Raw genomic sequence first — 6,692 nt, 5'->3', positions numbered from 1 at the left:
CATGCAAAGATATAATAAAATATTTACAAATATGTGAGGGCAGTGCTGTATCTGCCGCGAGGCAGACAAGGCAACTGCCTTGGGCGGCACATTTCAGGGGGGCAGCAAAAAACGCCGCCTTAATCGCCCATCGAACTCCCCCACAGCAGTTACTACTTCCCAGTCTCTCCCTGCAGTCACACTGATGATTTGCCCTGCCCCTTTCTGCTTTCCAGTCCCTCCCTGCAGTCACACTGACAATTGGCCCTGCCCCTTGCCTTATAGTGTCCACAGTGCTTAGCAACTCATCTAACAGTAAGTATAAAATTAATATTTGGGCTGCTGAAAGTTAGGGGAGGAGGGGGTTAATTTAGGGGCAGTTATGGTTAATGCAGGGGCGTAACTAGAAACCTCAGGGCCCCGTTGCGAGAATCTGTTAAGGGCCCCCCACCCCACACCCATCTATCCCTTTCTCACTATCTACCCTCTCCCTCCCTACCCCCCTTCGCATGATCTACCCTCTGATTCCCTACTCCCCCTTCTCACGATCTACCCTCTCCCTCCCCACCCCCCCTTATCACGATCTACCCTCTCCCTCCCTACCCCCCCTTCTCACGATCTACTCTCTCCCTCCCTACCCCCCCTTCTCACGATCTACCCACTCCCTCCCTACCCCCCCTTTGTAGGTCACTTACCGTCAACTCCTGTGTTGGGAGCGTGAGGCGTTTGTCTCGGGTGCCGGCGCTTCACTGCTGAGTGCCGGCATATGATGTGAAGCGCCGGCACCCGAGACAAACGCCTCACGCTCCCAACACTGCACTCTGGGCAGGCGGCGGCAGCGGCGGGGAGCAGAGGAGTCCTGGATTTCTGTCAGTCAGGGGGGCCCAAGAGTTGCCGAGCAGTCGTTTTCAGCAACCGCTCGGCACCCCTTGGGCCCCCCTGACTGGCAGAACTCCAGGGCCTGAACGCAGTCGCGACCCCGGGAGTTCCGCCACTGGGTTAATGGGGTCTTTAGGGTTAACTTAGGGGCAGTTATGGTTAATGGGGTCTTTAGGGTTAATTTAGGGGCAGTTATGATTAATGCAGTCTTTAGGGTTAATTTAGGGGCATGGTTAGGGGTGGGCCAATTTTAGATTAGGGGGGTGCCCGAGTTTAGTCGTGCCTGGGGCAACACAAAACCAAAATACACCATTGTGTGAGGGGTGTACTCACTTTTGTGAGATACTGTAGATACAGCTAAAATGCTAACCTTAGTACGTAACTACAAATCCTATGATGCTTGTCCTAAGGGAAGTAGCAGTCCCAATAACAGGACATAGATCACAGGCACTTATAATGCCTGTCAAGCAACTACATAACAGTGAATCCCTCTGCAATGTGCCCAGTTGCTACATCTTCATGTATCAGAGAAACTTATGGGCTGAAGGCGTTCCTTCGGTAGCTCAGTTGGTAGAGCGGAGGACTGTAGTGGTGTATCCTGTCTGTAATCCTTAGGTCACTGGTTCAATTCCGGTCTGAAGGACAATATTTTTTTTTTTCTTCCTCATTTTCTCCCTTTAAAAATATTTAAAATTCCAATTACATAAAAACAACACAAGTCCAAACAGAAACATATTATGATCTAAATCCTCCATCACGTAAACCAAGAAATAATATAAACGTCAGAAGGATATAAATACTTTAATAAGTTTATTTTAGCCAGACACAGCAATACAACAAAAATATCAAAAGTTTTATTTTTTTGGTTTATATTTATTTCAAATGTAAAGATATGTGTGGGTGTTTGTATTTTTTTATAAAAATATTAATACAATATGAATGTATAGCACAGCATTCCGGTCGTTACCACACCTTTCCATTAGGGGTCTCTTTCGTTCTAGGTTAGGATTGAAAATAAACTCACAGTACATAGCCAATCACTACTATTTTTCATAAAAAGGACACCACTTTAGTTATTAATTGAATGCTGAAAGAATGTATATTAAATTGGATTGCCTCTTGCCTGGGAAAATTAACTAATGAAATGACAACATAATTGTTCAAATATTTTCAAAAAATGACTACTAACTGCAAAAAGCCCACTAGGTGTAACTTGGATTGATAATACTTTATATCCTGTTGATAAAAAAAAAATAGAACTAATATTTGTCCTGTGGAAGCAGTAACCTGGTTGCCATTTCAGTATTCCCATGCATGTAATTTTAAATGAAGTGTTAGTGCTGGCAAGTATAAGAGTGCATAAATGGTTAGTGTGTATACCCTAATTAAAAGAAGTCGGGATGCTTGGATTACAAGGCTCAGCCTTCATATATTATAGATATTTATAGCATGTACTTTATGGTATGTATGTAAATTAGTGTTTTATTTGTATCCATGGTCTGGGAGGTGTGAACCTTCTGACCCAGGGGGCATGTAATGCCAAGTGCCCCCTTGCTCACTGGCACACATTTTTACACAGTCTCAGGTTTGCACAAATATACACACTCATTCTACATTCAAGCTTACACATAGTCACCAGCACACACTTACACTTTCATGCTAACAAACATGTACTCCCTCTCCCACCCTCAAACACTTACACATTCATGCTAGTACACACCTACATGTTCACACACAGACACTTATAATTCATTTCTGCGATATGTGAGTACACCCCTCACATTTTTGTCAATATTTTATTATATCTTTTCATGTGACAACACTGAAGAAATGACACTCTGCCACAATGTAAAGTAGCGAGTGTACAGCCTGTATAACAGTGTAAATTTGGTTTTCCCATCAAAATAACTCAACACACAGCCATTCATGTCTAAACCTTGGCAACAAAAGTGAGTACACCCCTAAGTGGAAATGTCCAAATTGGACCCAATTAGCCATTTTCCCTCCCTGGTGTCATGTGACTCGTTAGTGTTACAAGGTCTCAGGTGTGAATGGGGAGCAGGTGTGTTAAATTTGGTGTTATTGCTTTCACTCTCTCATACTGGTCACTGGAAGTTCAACATGGCACCTCATGGCAAAGAACTCTCTGAGGATCTGAAATAAGGAATTGTTGCTCTACATGAAGATAGCCTAGGCCAGTGATGGCGAACGTTTTTGAGCCTGAGTGCCCATTTTTGTGCATCAAAACTATTTGCAGACCTCAAAGTGCCAACACTGCATATTAAACATGGAGAGGACGTTTTTTCGGTACAAAATGACTATACACAACAGTATGCATCAATATAACATATTAATAGAAAGAGATTATTTTAGGAAAGGCAGTGGGACCCAGGGGACATTTCAGAGGACTGTGGGAAACAAGAGATGCAAACTATTGAGCTTAAATAATAACAACAGAGAATTATTAGCTCTTTCCAATATCTGCGGTGGGAGCGGGAGGCGTCCGTCTTCCCGTGGTGCGCGCTTCAGAGCTGAGCGCCGGAACAGCAATCACATTCCTATCATGCCCAGGCATATCCAGATTCCAGGATGTACTCGCAGACTTGGCATGATAGGAGTATGATTGCCCTATCTACCCCTTCTCACTCCCTTCTCCCTATCTACCCCCTTTCCCCTGTCTCACTCCCTTCTCCCTATCTACCCCCTCCTAACTATCTACCATCTCCCTCTTTGAAGTTCACTTACCTTTCAGGAGTCCTGCGGTGGGGGTGCAAGGCCTCTGCCTCCCAGATCTGCCACTGTATGGAACAGTATAGAGTGATGGGAGTTATGATGTACTTTTAGAGCATAATTAGATCATGAAAAAGACATTGGAAATGGTACAGCATAACACCCATCACTCTCACACACTTACCAATCCACACACATACTCATCCACACACATACTCATCCACACACATACTCATCCACACACATACTCATCCACACATATACACCAAACCACACATATATACTAATCCACACATATACACCAATCCACACATATATACCAATCCACACATATATACCAATCCACACATATATACCAAACCACACATATATACCAAACCACACATATATACCAAACCACACATACATACCAATCCAAACATATATACTAATCCACGCATATACACCAATCCACGCATATACACCAATCCACACATATACACCAAACCACACATATATACCAATCCACACATATATACTAATCCACACATATACACCAATCCACACATATACACCAATCCACACACATACCAATCCACACATATATAGTAATCCACACATATACACCAAACCACACATATACACCAAACCACACATATACACCAATCCACACATATACACCAATCCACACATATACACCAAACCACACATATATACCAATCCACACATATATACTAATCCACACATATACCCATCCACACATATATACTAATCCACACATATATACTAATCCACACACATACCAATCCACTCTCACTTAATGCTTTCCTACCTTTCCTTTCTTCTTTCAGCTTCTTTTCCTCCTCTTCGTTCCTCTTCTTCAGTTCTTCTGTCTTCTCTGTCTTCTTCCGGGTCAGAGGGCACGGACAGCGGTGGGCGCGGCTTCAGTGCTGTGCGCCGAGATCTGACAACAAACCCCGGCGCACAGCAGCTGTTGCCGCGCGGATCACAAGGGAGCGGTATCGGAGGTCTTTAACAGACCTCCGGCTCCCTTGAGTGATTTTAAGCCGGGTGGAGGAGCCTGCTCCTCCAGTGGCGGACATTACTGTCCGTCTCTGGAGGGGTGCCGGGTGCCGCAAGTTGGCACCCCCCTGATGAGCGGCGGCGTCGGACCCCGCGGCGGCGCCCCCTGGAGTGTGGCGCCCTGTGCGGTCGCACAGGTCGCACACCCCAAAGGCCGGCCCTGCGCGGGAGCCGACGCCGTGACTACTGTGTATGACTGTAGTCACGGCGTGCCCACAGAGACGGCTCGGCGTGCCAACAGCGGCATGCGTGCCACGCGTTCGCCATCACTGGCCTAGGCTATAAGAAGATTGTCAAGACCCTGAAACGGAGCTGCAGCACAGTGGGCAAGACCATACTGCGGTTTCACAGGACAGGTTCCACTCAGAACAGGCCTCGCCTGTTATACAGCCTGTACACACACTACTTTACATTGTAGCAGAGTGTTTCTTCAGTGAAGTCACATTAAAAGCAGTGGCGTCTCCAGCTTTCATATTTAGGGGGGCATATGGGGGGACAGGGACCAAAGAAGGGGGGCAATTATAAAACTATATATATATATATATATATATATATATATATATATATATATATATATATATGCTTTAGACATAGATTTTTAAATACATAATGTCTCTTTGAAGGAAAGACCTTGATTGAAATATGATTTCAAAATAACAGCTTAACAAATTATACCCTGCTGTGGATATATAGTAATATTATACCCTGCTGCCAATATATATATAAATATTAGCTAAATATTTGCCCCTGCTGCCAATATATTTTATAGTGAAAAAATTGGATCCTACCCAAGTATTTCCTTGGGCCCGCCCCACCCTCCCTGGCATGCAATCACTCCCTCCGCTACCGCACCAAAAAAAATATTTGCCACACTGACTGCAGATCAGGGGAAGACTGTAAAAGTCAGTGCAGTCTTCCCTCCTTCTGACCCTACCGTAACATTGAGAGGTCCTCTCCCCTCATAATCATCCCCAGAGTCCCTTTGTCCCCTCATTCACTAAACCATATCTCTCTTTTACTTACTCCCTGTAGTTCAGGTATAGATCAAATAAACAACACATGGAAACAGCACGTGCAACTGAATAAGACATAAAAACCCTGTATTTGCAGGTATACATAAATAATGTATGGAAACATAGCATTGCAGGTATAGATCAACAGAACACACAAACCCAGCATTGCAGGTATAGATCAACTGGAAATCACATGTAAACTCAACACTGAAGGTATACATAAAACCCTAAATTACAGGCATAGATCACAGGTTGCACACCCCAAAGCAAGCCCTTGGGTCCACATTGCCCACATAGAACCTGACCGGCACCCAAATTACACACACATAGGACGTGCCATCTTTGTCCCCAAACAGCCCAGACTGAGTCAACATTGTCCCCAAACAGCCGAGCGTACGCTATCTTTGTCTCATAAACACGATATCTGTGACATCTTTGTCCCATAAACACCCTGCCTGTACCATATTGGTCCCCAATGCTTAAACACCCTGCTTATACCACCTTTGCCTTTTTGACAAATTAATTATACACCTATGATTCGCACAAACACGTTTACAGTCACTCACTTTCATTCACACAATCATTTATTCTTTCAGTCTTTCACACAAATTATTTACACATATTTATTAATGCATTATCACAAATTAATTACTTCTCTCACTCATTCACACAATTCATCCACACATGAATTTATTTATTCTCTCACTCATTCACACAATGCATCCACACATTAATCCATTCACTCTCTCATTCTTGCTACCCCCTTCTCCTTCCCTTCTCCCTATCTATCAACTCCTTCTTCCTCCCTTCTGATAGTGATAGCTGTGTCCCTGTGCACTGCTGCTCTGGCGCTGCTCCTCCCTACGGAGAATTTACTTACCGTAATTTACCATTGGTGTTACTAGGCTTGGTATTGAGCACTGGTCATTGTGCCTGCCATTGGCACTGGCCATAGCATTAGGTGTATACCAAGTTTTGAAGTGATCTCCACAAAGCTTGTTGCTAGAAGTGAAATATTCTCCACAAACC

The 6,692-nt window shown here is 44.1% G+C and overlaps 1 non-coding gene across 1 annotated transcript; it reads left to right on the top strand.

Annotated features, from left to right (window-relative positions):
* Positions 1 to 1,410: 1,410 nt before the first annotated feature.
* TRNAY-GUA (transfer RNA tyrosine (anticodon GUA)) lies at positions 1,411 to 1,501 on the top strand. The gene is given in 2 exon segments: positions 1,411 to 1,447; positions 1,466 to 1,501. It is a non-coding gene; the product is annotated as a tRNA-Tyr (tRNA).
* The last annotated feature ends 5,191 nt before the right edge of the window (positions 1,502 to 6,692 follow it).

Source organism: Sceloporus occidentalis, unplaced genomic scaffold (assembly GCF_023333645.1).
Source record: "Sceloporus occidentalis isolate IW3139 unplaced genomic scaffold, rSceOcc1.0.p SCAF_24, whole genome shotgun sequence".
Lineage (NCBI taxonomy): Eukaryota > Metazoa > Chordata > Lepidosauria > Squamata > Phrynosomatidae > Sceloporus > Sceloporus occidentalis.
The sequence above is the reverse complement of the archived record's forward strand: the minus strand, read 5'-3'. Positions and strand labels throughout refer to the sequence as shown.